This window comes from Rhinopithecus bieti, unplaced genomic scaffold (assembly GCF_001698545.2).
Source record: "Rhinopithecus bieti isolate Rb0 unplaced genomic scaffold, ASM169854v2 scaffold_42532, whole genome shotgun sequence".
NCBI classification, from domain to species: domain Eukaryota; kingdom Metazoa; phylum Chordata; class Mammalia; order Primates; family Cercopithecidae; genus Rhinopithecus; species Rhinopithecus bieti.
The window spans coordinates 2814225-2833992 of NW_016818301.1; the positions used below are offsets into that span (position 1 = coordinate 2814225).

At 46.7% G+C, this 19768-nt stretch overlaps 1 long non-coding RNA gene across 1 annotated transcript; it reads left to right on the forward strand.

Moving 5' to 3' along the window:
• Positions 1 to 500: 500 nt before the first annotated feature.
• LOC108518469 (uncharacterized) lies at positions 501 to 7081 on the forward strand. The gene is made up of 3 exons (XR_001882374.1): positions 501 to 621; positions 5491 to 5552; positions 5648 to 7081. It is a non-coding gene; the product is annotated as an uncharacterized LOC108518469 (long non-coding RNA).
• Positions 7082 to 19768: the final 12687 nt, after the last annotated feature.

Below are 19768 nucleotides of genomic sequence, written 5' to 3' on the forward strand. Positions count from 1 at the left end.
GTTGGCGAAGTGGGGAGAGAGGGGTTTCTCCCGGAGAATCGAGGCGGGTTTCCCTCCCGCTATCTGCAAAGCTCCTGGAAACGAGGGAGCCGGCGTCTTGCTGCAGGGTGGGCCGCGCGCCTGCCCCCCACTCGCTGCCGGCTGGGCCCCCGCGGAGGCGCTCCCACCTACTGCATTACGGGTGGTGCTGAACCGGACAGCTCCCTGCGCCGCCCGCTCCGCGCGCTCCCCGGCTCCCAGGGCCGCCCTCCAGGAGGGGGGCGCGGGCCAGAGTCCTCCCTCCCCGGGGCAGCAAGGCCAGCGCAGAGCGGGGGCCGCCTTTCCTCTTTTTACCCCTCTCCCAAATCCTAAAATGAGCGCTCTCCTGGGCTCCCGGGGCTTAGAGGAAGGCGTAGCTAGAGATAGCTCTCGCTCGCTCTCTCTCTCTCTCTCTCTCTCTCTCTCTCTCTCTCTCTCTCTCCTTCCCTCCCCCCCTGGTGTTTCTTCCAGCTCAGCCTCCTTCTCATTCCATCTCTACGTGCCCAGAGCTTCAAATACAACCCTCCCATCACAGTCAGACGGGCACAAAACTTCAACGAGCCGTTTCTCTGCCTGGAAGCGGCGAACATGTAACCTGGACGGGTAATTACAAACACGTCTTTACGTGTTTTTTAAATCATTGTTTTCACTTTTCTTTGCTGGGGATTTATTTTGTTGGTCCGTTAGCTGTATCTTCTTTCGGTTTTCCTCTCTCCTCTCTGTCTCTCTCTGGCTTACCAGGGGGTGAGCATTGCTCTGTCTGTGTCTCTGTAGTTTTCCGTGAAATTCCAAATCTTGCTTCTATAAGCAGACATTTTGGAAAGATTATTCGTGGAAAAGGGTGCAAAAGGGCGACTCGTAGCTGGGGCTTGAGTAACGATTTTCATTTCAAGGATAAACATGTTCTCAGGGGAAGTGGGTGAAATGTGAATCCTTCTAAGTATCCTAAGTCATTCATAAACTGGTTTGGAAGAGATAAAAAATCTTCCTTCTATGAACACTGGAACACCGAAACCCTCCCCTCTTCCTCAGAAGAATCATTGTTTGTGGGTTAATTACAGTGTCGCTTCTCATTTCTCTTATGTGCAACTTTTCCTTAATGTGACCTCTGGTAGAAAGAAGCACATTAATTCCTGCTGCTACAGATTACATTGTTTTCTCTGATCACTTTTATAGTTAAGTGAGTGAGAGCACATGAGGCACGATGGGGGTGCATGTTTTTGATATTTTGTGTGTGTGTGTGTGTGTGTGTCGGTGAGGGGGGGGGACCCTGGAGAGGATGTGAGTATGATGAGTCAATTGAGGCAGGGGGAGTTGAGATGTTTCAATCCCATAACTCAATTATTCAATACTTTCTTCTCTCTCCCTCTACTTTTTTTCTTGAGATTATTTGCTTGACAATTTCTCAGTGATGTGGTGATTATCAGAGAGTATATAAAAGATGAGTGAACTAAAAACAGTCTTTCTTTGGTGTAAAGTCCATTGCCTAACTTCCTTCTCTCAGCTCAGAGTTGGTCTGCAGGTACGACCAGTGTATTCTTTTTGACAGAAAAACTACCTGTTTCTTCATCCAGCACAAAACTTCCTTTCTCCCACTCTGTTCTTTTCTCAAAAGGGAAAGGCTCCTATGAGGGGCAGTTGCTGTTCTTCTGGTATCTGGGAGAGGTTCCTGGTGTCTGGAGAACAGAACCAAGGTTTCTGCAACCTCTGCTAAGGTACCTTTGGGGTACAACAAGAGATCTATTTGCAGACTGAAGACTTCTCCACTTTGGTTTCTTGTCCTGTGAGGATGGGGATGGGTATTGGAACAGCGAGGGCTGATCTGCTGATCCCATACAGCAGGGAACCTAGCAAGTTCAACCAGTGGCTCAGGTGGCTGATTTTCAAGGCTTCTGTCCTTGAAGCAAAGGTGAGGGGCAGGCACCAAGTCCTCTTAGATAGGCTAGGCCTTTTGAGGGGAGTGGAGAGAAGCTTGGGGGTAGTCACATGAGCCAAAGAGGCTTGCCCTCACTTATTGCTGTCACCTTGGTTGTCTTTGACCTGTCCAAAAATCCCTTTAGACTGCAGATAGAGCCCTTCTTCTCATCTCCCTCCCCCTTTCAGACCAACCCTTGAAGGTTTTGCTCAAAAGAAAAAATCAGTAACAGAGGCTCAGAAGCTTCTGTTTGTCCACAGAATCTGCTAATATCTTAGCCACTGACAGTGGTTGAAGCGTTAGCACCATTTGATTAATCTTCTGGTCAGGTGATCATTGAGAAAAGGGAAAGGGGTGGGGGAGGAAAGCAACAGCTTTTAGGCTTCCAGCATGGACAGTGCAGAGACTACCAGAGACAGAATGGGCCTGGGGCACGACTTGACTCTGCTCAGTCACGGCATAGCTCCAAACAAGTTAAGTTCCTAGAGCCTCAGTCTTACCATATGTTAAATGGGCACTTTAGCACCTACCTCTTCCTTTCTGAAGCTCCTCCCAGCTACTCCCTGCTTTTCACCACCAAGCCACCCATCCTATTCAGACTTCCACCATTGTACATATAGCACATAATTGTGTGTGTGTTGTTTCTTTTACTGATTTGAAAGCTCTTTGAGGTCAACAGCTGTGTCTTGTTCACTGTTATATCTTTGGGACCTGGAGTATAGCTTTATACATAGTAGGCACTTGATGAACAATGGCTGGAGTGATCACAGTAAGGGTTAAATGGTAGATGTGAAGTGCCTGACACATAGTAGGCACTCAATAAGTGTGGGTTTTCTCTCATTTCTCCTCCCCTCTTTTACATCCAAATTGGCCTCCTCCTCCTCCTTCTCCTCTTCTTCTTCTCCTCCTCCTCCCTCCTCCTCCTCCTTGTCCTCCTCCTCCTCTTCTCCCTCTTCCTCTCCCTCTCCCTCTTCCTCTCCTTCTCCTTCTCCTTCCCCTTCCCCTTCCCCTTCTCCTTCTCCTTCTCTTTCTTCTTCTTCTCTTCTTCTTCTTCTTTTTCCTTTTCTTCTTCTTCCTCCTCTTCTTCTTCCTCATGGCGTCTCCCTGTATCACCCAGGCCGGGGTGCAGTGGCGTGATCTTGGCTCACCCACAACCTCCACCTCCTGGGTTCAAGCAATTCCCCTGTCTCAGCGTCCTGAGTAACTGAGATTGTGGATGCCTGCCACCATGCCTGGCTAATTTTTGTATTTTTAGTACAGCCAGGATTTCACTATGTTGGCTAGGCTGGTCTTCCCAATCTAGTTCTTCTTCTTAGGTTCCTTCTGCTGACCAGGCAAGGCTACCTGGGAAGAGCTGGCTTGTTACAAACCCCGTTGGATGGTTGGGGCATACCAGGCATACTTAGTACTTAGTAGCTGCTAAATGGATGCTCTTAGGGGGGCAGCTTTGTATGCCTGCATTTGGTTACTTGGGAAGGGCTTAGAGGAAATTAGCTGAAATGCCACAGGCCTATTTTGAGTTGCTGCTTTGATGTAGTGAAAATAACATGGGATTTGGGCGCAGCAGACCTGGCCTTGAAGCACAAAGCTGCCATTTCCTCACATTTGACCTTGGACAGTCATTTAATCTCTCTGGAAATTTGTCTCTTCATCTGTCTAGAAGGACCACAGATATGAGCATTATGGTGTGACTGTCAGTGTTACATGTTAATAGCAATGTGAAAAGCTATCATTTGTTGGGCATTTGCTATGTGCCAGGCACTGACCTAAGCGGAATCCCACAATGATCCTATGAGATAGGTGTCATAATTATTCCCATTTTACAGATGAGGAGACTGAGTCACATAATGGTTTAACTATCTGGCATAAGGTTCCCCAGACAGTAAGTGGCAGAGCTGGGAATCTAGTCCAGCAGCTTGGCTTGAAAGCCGCTGTCTTAACTGCTATGTCTTGACCCAAGATATGAACTTTCTGAGTAAGGGTATTGCACTGAGGCTATTTACTTCTCATCCACAGATCTGCCAAGCATTTGTGGAGTAACTCCTAGGAGCCAGGCATTTTCACACAGATTCTCACACATAACTCCCCAACAATCCTGCAAATGCATATTAATAACTTTTCCTATAGGGAGAGTAAACAGAGGCTCTGAGAAGTCATCTATCAAGTTGCAAGGTCATATTTCAAGTAAATGTAACAGCAGATATTTGGACACTTTGCACTGCTTCAAGTTCTACTTCCTATAGGTCCAGAGTTTATTCATTCAAAGAATTGAGCACCCACTGCTTGTGAGATACCATGCTAATTCCTGGTGATGGTGAGCAGGACAAACATAGCCCCTGCCTCCAAGAACCTACAGACAAGCAAGAGGAGTATACAGGTGAAGAATGACCACATCGAAGTAAAGAAAATAATGCAAAGGATATTGTGAGGCCATGGGGCAGGGAGACCAAACTCAACCTTAGGGACTGAAGGACGTCTTGCCTGAGGACAGGATATTTAAACTGAGGTGTAGGAATGAGAAAGAGGTACCTAGGCCAAGCTGGGGGTGGTTAGAGGGTGCAAGGGAAGCTTAGAAGAGGAACATTTCAGACAGGGAGAATAGTTTGTGCAAAGGTTCAGAAGTGTGAGTAAGATGATTGGCCAGTTTCAGGGGAAAAATACTAAGCATGGCCGATCCCAAGACAATAATAGGAAATGTGTTAGGCCAAGCACCTGGAGACCATGGAGGGGAGGTTGGAGGATGAGCAACAACCTGGAAGAAGCTGGTGGGATATGGAAGGAGAGAATCAACCCTGGAGGCAGGAAGACAGTGGGAGACAGGAAGGCAGTTGCTGCTGAGCTCTAAGCAAGAAGTGATGGTGGCTTGGACCAGCACAATGGCAATGGGATGGGGAAAAGTGAAGGCAATCGGGATATTTGGGAAGACATTGATGACTATTGATGTTCATTACTGAGATGGGCAACTGCGAGGCAGGAACAGGTTGGGGTGTGTTGGCGGGGAGGGTGGCGGGGGATGATGCAGGAAGGTGGGGAAAGTCAAGAATTCTGCTTCGGCCATGTATCTAGTTTTGCTACATTCTATTGCCTCTTTACTTCCTGCTCCCAGCCTCTATCTTCTTGGCATGTGAATTAATTAATTAGCAATGTAAAGAACTCACGCAATTACATTATAGTCCCACTGGACTGTAGGCCTCATGAAGAAAGAGATTTGGGCTGTTCGCATTGTATTTCCAACACTTGGAACAGAACCTAGCACACAGTAGGTGTTCAATCAAAATGAATATCTTTCTTGCTGTAACATTTCAAATGCATGTCTTCTCTGTGTCAGGCCCTGTGCTGAGGTACAAGGGATGCAGATGGGATTAAAATATCATAATCAGAGAGACTGGCAAGTACACAGCTGACCCAGGGCATACCGACCAGCCTGGGAGAGGGGTGGGTGTCTGGCTTTCCCCACTGCGTGTGCCCACAGTCCCTGTGTTCATCTTCCTGTGGCACTTCCGTGTTTTGAATTGCTGTTTTGTGTCTGAACTTGTCTGGTGCATTGGTTTTCACAGCTGTCAGTTCCCACAGCTAAGCCAGCCTGCTCTGCTCTCTCAGGCCACAGAGCTGGTACATGGTAGGTCTGCAATGTTTATTTGATGAATACATTGACATAATGAAGACAAGGGCTGTGGAAGTCCAGGGCAGGAAGTATTCATTTCTGTCTTGCAGTGTCTCAGAAGGCTTTGGGGACAAGCTGACCCTCAAAGACCAGGGGAAAAGATCACAACTGGTGGAGGAACAGAGGAGGGCATTCCCAGCGTGGCAATCACACGTACAAGTACAAAGAGGCGTGAAGCCGCATGAGGGACCTCCAGGAGGTTGGTGTGACTGACGGCGGTGGACAGGAAGGCTGGAGCCCAATCCGGAGAGACTGCTGTGCCTGGAGTTAGGGAGCATCCATCGGCATTGCTGTCCTGGGGCCCTCGTCCCGCCAGAAGCAAAGCGGGAAGAGAACAGGCTGTGGCATCAGAAGGCTCTTGGTTTGAATCTCAGCTCCCTGCTGCTCATGCTCCATGACCTGAGGCAGTGATTTCACCCCTCTGAGCCTCCGCTCTTCCTCACTTGTAAATAGTGACTCAGTTTGTTCTTCTTGTAGACCCTTTGCACTTGCTGCTTCCCCTGCAGGAATGCTTGTTCGAGTCTTAGCTTCCATATCGCCTCCAGGGCAGCAGTGCTGGTCACTCTGGATGACACTGGCCTGCTTTGTTTTCATGATCACAGCCTCACATTCTCTTGTTTATCATCTGAAATCTCTCCCTGCCCACCCACCTCCCCCAGGACATCAGACGATATCTATCTTGTTCATTGCAGTATCCCCAGTGCCTAGAAAGTGCCTGGAACTGCATAGATGCTCAGGGAATATTTTTGGGATGTATGAATAAGGTTATGGTTGTTGGGATTAAGCAAGGGAAACCCTATTTATGTATTTGGAAGATAGGAGGAGCAGGTCTCTAGAAGCCCTTGAACGTTGGTGGGTGAGTGGGACTTGGGGAAATGAGGGTGCCCTGAGTGGATGATGGGGTACGTGCAGGAGTGAGGCAGAGTGAGGGTCAGACTTGGGGAGGTGGCACTGGCCTGGTGCCACCCACACTGCTCCCCCAGGGCCTGCTCTTCTGTCTCGGGCCACAGAGTTGCTCAGCCCCAAGCTGGAGTACCCCATGCAGGGAGGTCTAGATGGGGCTGTTGGCCCCGGGGCTGGGAGGGAAGGAGATGCAGTGAGGTGGCAGGTTTTACTCCTTACATCTGGGAGCTGCCCAGGAAATCTCAGGGAGCCTCTGATTCTGATGCCAAAGGGGGCTGGGGTTGTGGGCAGAGTGGGGCTGGCCAAGCTTGGAAAGTGGGGTGTGTTGAAGGGGAGTGGTTAGCTCTGAGCCTGGTGAGAACTGAAAACAGAAACCCTGGGTATAGCCATGCCCAGAACAAGAATCCCCAGAGAGAAGTCACTTTCCCACCCAGGACAGGACTGTCACCCCCAAGAGAGTCCTGAGCCACCGAGCACGCTAGCCTTTCACCCCACCACCCCGGACTCGCATGGGATTTCCCCGAAACTAAACTACAGCAAATAAAATTCTAATAGCAAACTAATCACAAAGTTACAGTTTAGAAAAAGAATGAAATAAAAAATGTGCACATAAAGATGCAGAGGAATAGCAAGAAGAAGAATATGAGCTGGCCGGGCGTGGTGGCTCACACCTGTAATCCCAACACTTTGGGAGACCGAGGCCGGCAGATCGCTTGAGGTCAGGAGTTTGAGACCAGCCTGGCCAACATGGTGAAACACCGTTTTTACTAAAAATAAAAAAATTAGCCAGGCATAGTGGTGCGTGACTGTAATCCCAGCTACTCGGGAGGCTGAGGCGGGGGAATCACTTGAATCTGGGTGGTGGAGGTTGCAATGAGCCAAGAATGTGCCACTGCACTCTAGCCTGGGTGACAGAGTGAGGCTCTGTCTCAAAAAAAAAAAAAAAAAAAAAAAAAAAAGATTGTGAAAGGACGGGGCAGGAAGCAGGGCCATTTCCAGCGACTTTCAAGGGAGTGGCCATCCAATGGTGGAGGGAGACAGTGAGATGCACGCAACCTGCTTGGGCAAGCAAGATTGGGAGGGGACACAGAACAGTCCTGCATGGCCTAGCGACCAGCCTCAGCCCCTCACAGCTCCACTCTCCTGCCCTTCCTCCCTCCAGCCAAACCAGCCTCCCTCTGTCCCTGGATCCTGGTCCCTTGCCCACTCAGGGCGTTGACATCACTGTCTCTCTGCCTTGGCCACGCGTCTCTTGGCACCGGGCTCATGCCCTTTTTCCCACAGGTGTCTGTTCCGAAAGGCCCAACTGACCACCCAATAAAGCCTGCCCCACTCCCCATCATTGCAAATTCTCTGTCTGCTAAAGTTTTATCAGCCCTTAGCAGCAGCCCTCACCTCCCATAGATTTTTATTTTCTTACTTATAGTGCAAGGATAGGGCCTGGCTATGTTACTGCTTCCCTGCCTCGCACATGGAATCTGGCACACAGTAAATATGTGAGGCTCAATGTGGCAAATACATGTGGACTGAATGGGAAAACCCCTGGGTCAGGAGGGTGAGAAGTGGAAACAAAGCAGGAAGAGGAGGAAGGAAAGGGAATGACCCGGTTGGAGTATCCCGGGAGGGCTGGCCTAGAACTCTGCACAGGGAGGACAAAGGGGTCTTCGGGAGAAGAAAATGGATGGCTTCAGAGGTCCCTGGGCAGAGTGGAACCTGGAGAGGTGACAAGGAAAGAAAAGAAGGGGACTTCTTTCCATGTGGATTTCAGCAGATCAAGGAGGAGGTATCCCCAGGATTGCTGGGGACAGGGCTGAGTGCCATGCAGGCTGGGGAGTGGCTTCTGGCGGTCGGGGTGCAGTCTGATGCTGGCCAGCATCATGGCCTCAAGTGACAACAGCCCAAGATCTCACTGGCCCTGTCTGGAAAATGGGGGCAGCATCACCTGCCTTGAGGTGCTGTTCTGATAATTAAATAAAATAATGTAGAGAAAGTACTTCCTGCAGCTACTCCACAGTAAGCCCTAAATAAATATTAGCTACGTGTTGAGCTCCTACTGGGTGTTATGTGCTTTGAATAAATACCAAAAGAAAGAAACAGACATAACCCTGCTCAGAAGCAGTCACTCTCAAGTGGAGAGAGACCTGCAGGCAGAGCTCAATATAATGTGGGCAACAGGATGGGGAGAGGGCGGAGGGAGGCACACTGGGTAACACACCCTGTAGTGAACAGGGAATGCCACCTGGGTATTCAGGAAGTGTTTCCAGGAGCTGGGACAGCTGCTCCGGGTCTTGAAGGATAAGTGGAAGACTCAGAGACCGAGAAGGCTAGGGAAAGGTTTTTTAGACAAAGGGAATAGTAGACCCAACCTATATGGGGCATGAAATAGTTATTCAACAAAAGTTAGTGCCAAGGGCAGTGGCTCACATCTATAATCCCAGAGCTTTGGGAGGCTGAGGCAGGAGGATTGCTTGGGGCCAGAAATTGGATACTAGCCTGGAAAACAGTGAGACCCCATTTCTATAAAAAACATTTAAAAATTAGCCAGATGTGGCTCATGCCTGTAGTCCCAGTTACTGGGGAGGCTGAAGTGGAAGGATCATCTGAGCCCAGGAGTTTGAGGATGCAGTGAACTGCACTTGAGCTTCGGCGACAGAGCAAGACCTCATGTCTTAAAAAAAATTTTTTTTTTTTTAATTAAAAAGCCCCATAAGTTTGTCGAGCACCTAACATCAGTGAACAGGACTGGCGTACGTACTCCCTGCCTCTAGGAACATTGGAACATACATTCCCAGGAGGCAGCCACTATATAATTGACTACACGATTGATTGATAGTTTAATTGTAATTGTGGTAAGTGCATTGTGCATTTGTGGGAGCTACAGGTAATTCTGTTTCTCCAAAGTGCTAGGAGGAAACTGGCAGAGATCAGCTAGAAAGGGAGGAGGGGCCTGATCAGGGGATGCCTTCAATCCAGCTTAGTGCCTACTATGTGCTAAGCTCTGTGCAGTGGATACAAATATAAACAAAACTAAGTCAGTCACTGGCAGGAACGAATGACCAAATGCAGCATGATCAAGGAGGTCCATGGGGTGGGTGACGGGGACATGGCAGGTAGGGCTTCATGGAGGAGGTGACCTTTCCCCTTCCCGCAATTGAATAGCAGTCCAACAGCCTGCTGTCCTGCCTTTTAAGGAACAGGGCTTCCTGACCCTGCAGGCTTAGAGAATCACTAGTCACATCTGAGGGTGGCTCAATAGCAAAGGATTCTGAGCCTGGTGGAGTTTCTTTTTAGGCATCTGGTACACGTGAAGGAGGTGTTGGTATCATACAGAGGTATAGACCCAAAGAGCAGTAGGTGAGAGGACCAACAGGTTGCTCCTGTGTCCAAGGGCTCGAGAAATGCTGGCTCTGTCCCACTCTCCCAAGCTTGGGACAGGTTACTGTACCTCTCTTCGACTTTTCGCTCATCTGTAAAACGGGCGTGATGGTGGAGTCATGGGGCTGCTTTCGTCATGGGGATTGAATGGGATCTTCTTCTGGGAAGTTTTCATAACGAGTGCTTTGTCTGTGCTGCCAAGTGCACCACCAATTCCATAAATGTGGCTGACCTGGCTCCTTACACAGGAGGTCAAAATCACCAAGGTTTCTGAGCATCTATAAGCTGTGGTCCAGTACCACATTCTGAAAACAGGTCTGATTAGGAACAAACTGTAATGGGTAGACAAGGACCCCATCTCCTGGCCCCTGATAGGTTTTGCAGAATGTCAAGTTCCTCTTTTCCTAAAATAGCTTCCTCTTCAACAACCTACGGGTGCCTGAGTCCCTCTGTTGATATCAGTCGGGCTATCTGACACGTTCATGGGTAGTCTTATCTGGGCCAAGTAACCTACTATGTGCTAACACGTCAACTCACTCCAAGGGCCTGCTTGGAATTCAGAACCCACTGCCATGCAGAGGGACATGGGAGGGTCTTCCACAGGCACCCAGGGGTGGATCCCTGGCCCCCAGACTGGGATAGGCTTGCTGTCCTAGCTAGGTTCCCTCACCCTCTTCCCTGGGTCCTCACCTCCTGTCCTGCAAATACTGTTTTGTCATCTTTCCTAAGAAGCCTCAAGTTCTGAACGATGGGGTCCTTGTCCCTTGTGGTTGTCATTCTGCCCTTTGTATCTTGCAGTGTTTGGCACAGAACAGGGCCTGAAGACACACAGCTTGTTGATAAATGTGGGGTTGGGGTAAGTTAGACAGAAGAGGAGGAAAATTGATAGTAAGAGCATATTCTCTTCAACAGCAGGAGATCCTTGTTGACCACCTGGTTACCACGACACTTGGGGAGAATGGCTGTGTGCTTGGTATAATTCACGTCATATGAACTCATTTAATCTTTATAGTGAGTCCTCAGGGGAAGTTCTGTCATGTCTCTCATTTTTCAGAGGGGGAACCTGAGGCACAGAGAGGGTAAGCAATTTGCCCAAGGTCACACAGCTAATACGTGAATAGATATATGTGTGCAATTTATAGGCAGAGCTGTAATTTACACACAGCTCTGCCTGTTGGCAAAGTCCTACCCAGTACATGATCAGGGCCCCGAGTGGGGAGAGACTCTGCGGGTTAGTTGACTCCCCCACTTCCACTTACTCAGAGTGGCAAGTAGGTGTCTGCCGAGCCCTGGACTTCTTCCCAGCTCCTTGCTGAGCTTCAGGGCTTATGCCTAGGCCTGCTGTTGATGCTAAGGGGACTATATTTACCTGTGGAGGCCAAACTGAGTGGAGTAGTGGAAAGAACCTGGAGTCTGGAGCCAGAAGACTGGGTTAGAGTGACCTTGAGGAAGATGCCTCCCCCTCATGGAGCCTCATTTCTTCAGCTGGAAAATGGGAAAAATAATAATGACTCCTCAGTATAGAATTCATGAATTTACATCAAGGACCTACGACTCTATGGTACACAGAGAATGCTCAAGAAAGGTGTGAGACTGTAGCATTTCCCTGCTTAGAACCTTTGATGACGTCTACACACAGCTTGTGAGATCTGACCTGCAATCTCATCCATCACCTTCCTCCCCTACTCCCACAGAGTTCCAGCTACACTCCTCTTGTTTCTCTGAACAAGCCAGGTCCTTCTGTGCTATGCATTCTCCCATGAAATCATTTTGTCTTTATACATAGATACATACGTAGATAATCTGCAGAAGGACATAATCGAGGTGAAGTCATACCTGTTAGTCCCTTTTGCTTGTCTCTTTAGTTCTTTAGTTCTTGTCTCTTTAGCTTGTCCCTGTTAGTTCTCTTTTGCTTGTCTCTTTCCTCTTTATGTATATATCCCTCTCCCATCTCCGTACCCATGTTAACAACCGATATATCCCTACACGTACAAGCAATCATAAACAAAATAGACACGCAGATCATCTTCACACGTAAACACACCTGCGCATATCCAGATGCACACTCACATACTGGACCATTCTTTTACAGAATGGGATTATATGAGGCACCCTTTCTGTGTGTTGCTTTACTCATTCAAACACCGCCACCCGTGGGAATCACTCCAAGTCAGCCTCTGTAGCTCTAATTCATTCTTTTAATGGCAGAATCATTTTTCAAAGTGAGGAACCACTATAATTTCTTCATCTGGTCTTCCATTGACAGACGTTCACTTTATTTCCAGTTTTTTTTTCCCTCTGCTATAAGCAGTGCTGCAATAAGCCTCCTTGTACGTACATCCTTCTAACTGGATATTTTATTTTGATGGAATAGATTCCCAGGAGGGGGACTGCTCAATTGAAGAGCCTATGTATTTTTTATTTTAGTCAGTGTTGCCAGATTGCCTTCCAAAAGTGCTGTAACACTTTGCGTTTCCTCCAACAATTCATGAGCTCTTTCCTACGGTTTCCCAGCATCCATTCCAGCAACAGGTGTTAGCATTATTTTTAATTTTTGCCTCTCTAGTAGGGGCAAAGTGAAATCTCAGTTAGTGTCCTATACAATAGTGAGTTTGTGCATATTGTTGTATGCTTGTTAGCCATTTAGATTTGTGCTACGTCTTGCCTATTTTTATCCTTTGCCTAACTCCTTGTTCATTGCTTATCAGTTTGTAACAGCTCTTTGCGTATATAGATATTAACATTTTGTTTGATATCTGTGTTGCAAGTATTTTTATGCTTAAATCTTCTGTTTTTATATCAATGTTGTGAATATCTATTGCCAGAAAAGTAATTTTATGTAGTAAAATATGTCTTTCTTTAAAAATATGACTCTCTTGGTGTTTTGAAAAAATGCTCTGAGATCACCCTTGTCATTTCCTGCATTTTCTTCCAAGATGTTTATTATTTTAATGCTGGGGGCTGTTAACTGTTTAATCCATCTGGGGGTTTATTTATGTGTGTGATTTTAAGAGGAGGTTTCAACTTTTTTACAAAAGCTAGCTGGTTGTGCTGGCAATGATTAATAAAACAGTTGCTCCTTTTCCAGCAGAATTGAAATACTATCTCTGCCATGTATTAAATTCTCATGAATACTTTGATCTAGTTCTGAGCTGTCTGTTCTCTTCCACTGATCTATGTATCGCTTCCTCACCAGCACCATTCAGATTTGATTATAGGGGTCTTAATATGTTCTGATCTCTAATAAGCCAAGTTCTTCCCCCATATTCTTCTCTTTCACAGGATCTGGTTGTTCCTGGCTCTGCATTCTTCTACATGAACTTTGAGCTGGTTTTATTCAATGGTGTCTTATATCACCCCTGGATCCCAGTGCCTGAGATGGTGCCAAACATTCAGCAGAGGAGCAGGAGATGTTTGTTGAATCTTGTTGATGCTCTTATACCTCCCCAGTGCCTCCTATCCCCCCACCCCCAGGATTATAGGATATTAAATAGTATTCAAACCAAAGATAATATGAAAGTGTGTACATAGCAGACAAATCTAACTGAATGGAGGAAGCTTCAGATGCCTTTAATGCAAAGAGAGAAGTCACTCCTGTATTCAACACGTATTTATTGAGCATCTACCATATGCTAGACCTTATTCTTGGGCCTGGGGATATAGCAGAGGCCAAGAGAGACAAAAGTTCAATTTCAAGGTGTGACAATGGTAACGTGTTAATTATTTTTTGGTGAGACAATGATATTGTGGCTATGTTTAAAATAAAGAACCCTCAGCTAAATGCAGTGACTTAACGCCTGTAATCTCAGCAGTTTGGGAGACCAAGTCCAGAGGATTGCCTGAGCCCAGGAGTTCAAGGCCAGCCTGGGCAATACAGTGAGACCCCATCTCTACAAAAATTACAAAAAAAATTAGCTGGGCACAGTAACATGTACCTCTGGTCCCCACTACTTGGGAGGCTGAGGCAGGAGGATCTCTTCATCCCAGGAGTTTGAGGCTGCAGTGAGCTGTGATCATGCCACTCTACTCCAGCCTGGGCAATAGAGTGAGACCCTTTCTCTACAGAATAAATAAAATAAAATAAAAAGTCTTTACCTTTTAGAGATACTTCCTGAAATATTTACAGGTAAAATTTTGTAAAGTCTGTAAGTTGTTTCTAAATAACCTAAAGTTGGGAGAAATGGATGAAAATACAGATGAAACACAATTGACCATTGACCATAAATTGGCAATTTTGGAAACTCAGCAATGGGTAAATAGGGATTTATTATACAGGTGAGTATCCCTTAAACAAAAAATGCCTGGGACCAGAAGTGTTTCAAATTCAGAGTTTTCGGATTTTGGAATATTTGCATATCATAATGAGGTATCTTGGGGATGGGATCAAAACATGAACTCAAAACATGAAAATCATTTATGTTTCATATGTACCTTATAGACATAGCCCAAAGATGATGTTAGGCAACATTTTACATAATTTTGTGCATGAAACATAGTTCATGTATTTTGAGGTCAGGTGTGGAATTTTCCACTTGCGGCATCCTGTTGGTGCTCAAAAAGTTTTGGAGTTTGGAATATTCTGGATTTCAGATTTTCAGATCAAGAATGCTCCACATGTACTGTTTTCTCTACTTCTGTCTGTATTGGAAATATTCCATGATAAAAACAGTTTTAGAAATGCATACAGAGCTTACTATGTTCCAGGCATTGTTCTAAGTGCCTTACGTCCGTTCATTCATCAAATCTTCAAAACGGCCCTAGGAGGAGGGTATCATCATCCCAGTCTTACAGATGAGAAAAGTGAGGCCCCATGAGATCCAGTCACTTGCCCAGGGTTAGTCTCAGTGAGTGAGTGGCAGAGCTCCCTGGCCCCGTGGCCTTCCTCTCAAACACCATGTCCTGCTGTCTTTCCCATCTCCTACTTATTCTAGTGAGCCTGCAAATGGACAGCTAAATGAGATGGGATTCTTTTTTTTTTTTTTTTTCAGATGGAGTCTCGCTCTGTTGCCCAGGCTGGAGTGCAGTGGTCCCATCTCGGCTCACTGCAACCTCCGCCTCCTGGGTTCAAGTGATTCTCCTGCCTCAGCCTCCCGAGGAGCTGGGACTACGGGTGCACGCCACCATGCCCGGCTAATTTTTTGTATTTTGGTAGAGATGGGGTTTCACCTTGTTAGCCAGGATGGTCTCGATCTCCTGACCTCGTGATCCGCCCGCCTCGGCCTCCCAAAGTGCTGGGATTACAGGCGTGAGTCACCACGCCCAGTCAAGATGGGATTCTTTCATAAAGCAGGAAGGACTATGAAAGATACAGAAGGTACAAAACAGGGAGAGAGAAAGGCTGGTAGTGGGAGAAGGTGAGACTGAGAGTGAAGAGATGGTGTCCTTTTTTGGGTGAGGTGATCAGAGAAGGCCCCTCCAAGGAGCTGAGACCTGCACGGATATATGGGAAAGATGATCAGACAAAGAGGCTGGCCAGTGCTGTCTCTGAGCTTGAACCAGAAAGGATCACAGTGGACAAGGATGAAACCTGTTTGGACACAGCGGCAGGCCCCAGATCTCACTGCAGACTGTTATGAGGTGTTTTAGGTTCAAAAAAAGTGAACCCAGCCATCTCAGTAAGATCATAATGATTTATTGGATTTATAAGCTCTATGATCATTTAAATACATTTACCTACATTTTGTGGTGCTAAATTCATCTATAACAGAGGAGTAATTTAATTCTGAAGCCAAATTAACTGCTCTTTGCCTTCTCGCAAAGTCACCCACTCTTGATTTTTTTTTGCATAACTTAATTCAATTTTTCTGCTCTTGCTACATTTTCTTCAGCTCCTACACATTTTTTGGGAGGTGGTTATAATGTTATTATCTTATTATTAGTCACTAACCAGGAATAATTCACTTTTCCAATTGATCTATGCTGCTTATAAAATGCCATATCAACTGGAAGCACAGTCTGGTTAGTGAGTTCTGAGAGCCAGTTTAGACAGATCACTGTGTGTGGGACAGGCTGGGCCCAGGCGATGATGACCTCTGATGAGCTGAATTTACCTGTGGTCAAATGGTCCAGGTGTCAGAAGAGCATCCACAAGCCAGATTCTCAAGGGTGCAGCAGGGGTACCTGATTGGGTCCAATTCATGTTGTGTGCTGAATATTTTACACAGTTCCTGCTAGTTTGCATTTGTCCTAAATAAATTTCTGACAATGTCAAGTTCAATGGATTCTCTAGATAAAATGTCCCTGACCACCATGTTTCCCTTGAAAAGATGGCTGGCTACACATGCACATCTGTAGTGTAGCCTTCACACAAACCACACTTATTTGGGTAAAGTAGAAGTGTGTATGTGCGGCTCAATAGATCCTTCTGCCATCGTGACTTAAGCCTGGGGAGTGTTAATTGTGGATGAATGGGGTTTTGGGGCATAAGCAATTGCTTGGTTCACGTTATGGTAGTATCAGCCCTGAAACTGTGTATTGGGAGAAGAGAATGAGGACGGAGCATTAGGTGAACTAAAAGGAGAGGCTATAAACTGAAGTTTATTCTTTGGGTAAGAGCAAGCCAAATTTATTCATGAATGGCTGTTCCTGGCCTTTGCTTTCCTGCTGTCATCTAATCAGGTTTTCCTGATTCTTGATGAGTTTTTTGAGAAGAACTTAGGGATACAGAATCAAAAAGAAAGGGGGAGAAAGAAATGGACAAGAAGCACTCTACTTACGGTTCAGGAGAAGTTTTTCAGGGTGTTGGAAGAAAGGGTGGGAGAACCATAGGGGTGATGAGGGAGGCAAGTGGGAATAGAAATTGTAAAAGATATCACTACAAATAATCTCCGATCCGTAGAGTAACCTAGTGGGCTTTGCATGTGGCTTTGACCAGTCATTGGCCCTTCTGGATCTCCTCATCTCCCCATCTCTCAGAACTTGGACCCCAGGAAGCCAAAGGGCCTTTCTAGTGCTCACATTCAGATGTCAAATGGCATCCTCAAACTATGCTTGGTCCAGGACTCTGGAGAGATCTGGGTTCCTATGGACTCAGAAAATTACTCAGTATTATTTTGTCTGGAGTAAGCCTCATCCCTCTTCTGCGCCTTGATTACTCTATTGGCTCAGCAAGGACACTGAAAGAAGCACAGGGGACTCACAACATGATATTCTCGAAGCTGGGTTTCTTTTTTTCTTTTTTGAGACAGAGTCTCGCTTTGTCTCCCAGACTGGAGTGCAGTGGCAAGGTCATGGCTCACTGCAGCCTCAACCTTCTGGTCTCAAGTGGATCCTCCCATCTCAACCTACCAACTAGCTGGAACTACAGGCACATGCCCCCACGCTCGGCTCAGTTTTAATTTTTTTTTTTTTTTTTTTGAGACAGGGTTTTGCCATGTTGCCCAGACTGGTCTCAAACTCCTGGGCTCAGGCAATCCTCCCACCTCAGCTTCCTGAAGTGCTGGGATTACAGGCATGAGCCACCCTGCTCCGTCCAAAGTTATTTTAATAAAGGAATTCCATGGTGCAGGGTAGACAGCTTCCTTCCATCTCTCGTATGTAAACTACCTCCTATTCTTGTTCTCCTTTACTGCTGAACCACTGTCTCCTTCTCTCCTCCTCAGGAGGCTGGATGGGGACACATTCCATGAGCGACATCTTACCAGAGGGTGGCCATGAGCTTCATCATGTTCCGCAACTGTTAATGACCACTGGCGCTGGCCCTGCTGCTCTCTGAACTCCTCTCTATGGAACTGTGCCCCTTCTCTGGGGAGAGTCCTTGAAGCTCTACTGAGAGCGAAACCTCTTCTTTCAGCTCATGTCAATCTTGGGATTTTCCCAACATGTTCGGATTCTGGCTTGGAGGTGCTAACTGCTGTCGACTTGGGACATAAACCAAGCCGTTATTTGCCTTTTTTGGTTAGTTATGTTAACAAGCTTTCGAGACTTGTTCTTTAAGATTCCCAACCCCTATTGTATGATGATAGGTGCTGGAACCAGACTGGTTGGGTTCAAATTTTTGCTGTCGCTAACTGGCTTTGTGAACACATGTCAGTTACTAAATCTCCTCATGCCTCAGTTTTAAAAATATGTAAACAAGGAGTTCTAGTAGCACCTGTGGGTCTTAGTCAGTTATTGCTACAGAACAAACCACCCCCAGACTTAGTAACATCAACAACTACTACTGTTTTTTTCATTCATGCATCTGGAGAGAGGTTGGGGAGGAGGAGGCTTGGGTTTGGCTTATCTAGGTAGGGCTTGCTAGGCTTGGCTCTGAGCTATGGATTAAGCACAGGTCTTCTCCATTTGTCTTTCATCTTCTTTGGGCCACCGGCTACATAAGGCATGTTCTCATGGCAAAGAGGAGAATTAAAGGGAAGTCCTATTGGCCAAAGCAGGTCAATGGGAGAGAGAAGCGTACGCCTCTAGGGAGAGACAGAGGGGAGTGAATTTTTGTTGAACAATTATCCTAACTACCACATTGTTGTGATAGTTAAATGATTTAATAACTTTAACAGGCTAATAACAGTACCTGGCATGGAGTAAACATTCAATAAATAACAAACATTGGTAGTGATAGTATCAGTACTAGTGGTAATATTAATATTGGTATTTTAATAGTATATGCACACCTCAGGTACTCTTTTCAGAATATACATTCACACTAAAGTGTAAATGTCTGCTAGTATAACACAGACCTCAAATGTGTATGTTTAACAGAAGCAGTTAAGCCAAAGAGGTGAATGCATAAGGGTAGATTTTGGAGACTCAGCAAAATCTAATGATGAAGAAAGGGGGTTCTGGAGTAGCCAAATTTGGATCAAAATGCAAACTCTGCCACTTTTTTTGCTGAGTGACCATGGGCCAGTTTTTCACCCTCTCGGTGCCTCGTAGGGTAGTATGAATCTGATAAGCTGTTGTAAGCAAAGCAAGTCAGAAAGCACCTGGCCCGTAGCAAAGCCAGTAAACACCCATGGGTAAAAAGGTCTGGAGTGGAGGGAGGAGGCAGCAGAAGCCTCTCATAGAACCCCAAACCTTGCCAGCAGGTGGTGAGCTCACCTCTGCCCATGGGTCTTTCCAGTAAAATTCATTAAGCACCTACTACGAGCAGGCATACGCTATGGAACCACAGATTCACTTCCGCTCAATCCACTCATTTCCACAGTTCACTTGCCTCATAGTAAATCTGGTGGCAAGTGAGTTCCACTGGATCTTAGATACAGTTATTAAAATTAAAATTAAAATGGCCACACGAGGGTTCTGTGGCAAAGCAAGTTTAAGAACCTGCACTAAACAGCTGAACAGGTTCTATGGCTGCGGGACTTCCAGCCTTGCCTCGGCTCCTGTGCCTGATACTCTCCCAGAGAGCGAGGTGGAAGGCAGGTTTCCAGACTTAAGTGACCACAGAACCCAAAAATCTGGAACCTGACTTTGGGAAACAGTGCTCTAATTTCTTAGCATCTCTCCACCCCCACCCCTCTTTGCACTGTTACCTGCAGGCATTGCTTTCCACCTTGCTGGTCCCCATAGCCCCATTCCTGGTCCCTCCCCTCCCTCAGGAAGTGCAGTAAGCTTTCCAAGCTTGCATCCTTCACCCGGGTGGCACACTGTCCCCCACACAGGATGAGGGGCTCTGTGCCTGCTGTTTTCTGGTTTCTTTCTGTGGGATGTCTTCTTCCTCCCCTGCCTGGCGAATCCTGTTCATCCTCCATGCCTCTGCCCCTTTCAGGCAGCCTCCTGCTGTCCTGGTCTGGGATCAAAGCCCCTTTTCAGATCCTCTTGGCCTCCACAGTGTTGCTCTCTCATACCTAATTACTGGCTGGCATCTGTGAGCTTCCTGCTGTCTCCTTCCCCTCCTATTTTGACTGCCTTGAGGTGGGGGCAGCAGTGCAGCCCTGCGGTTAAGCTTTTTTTTT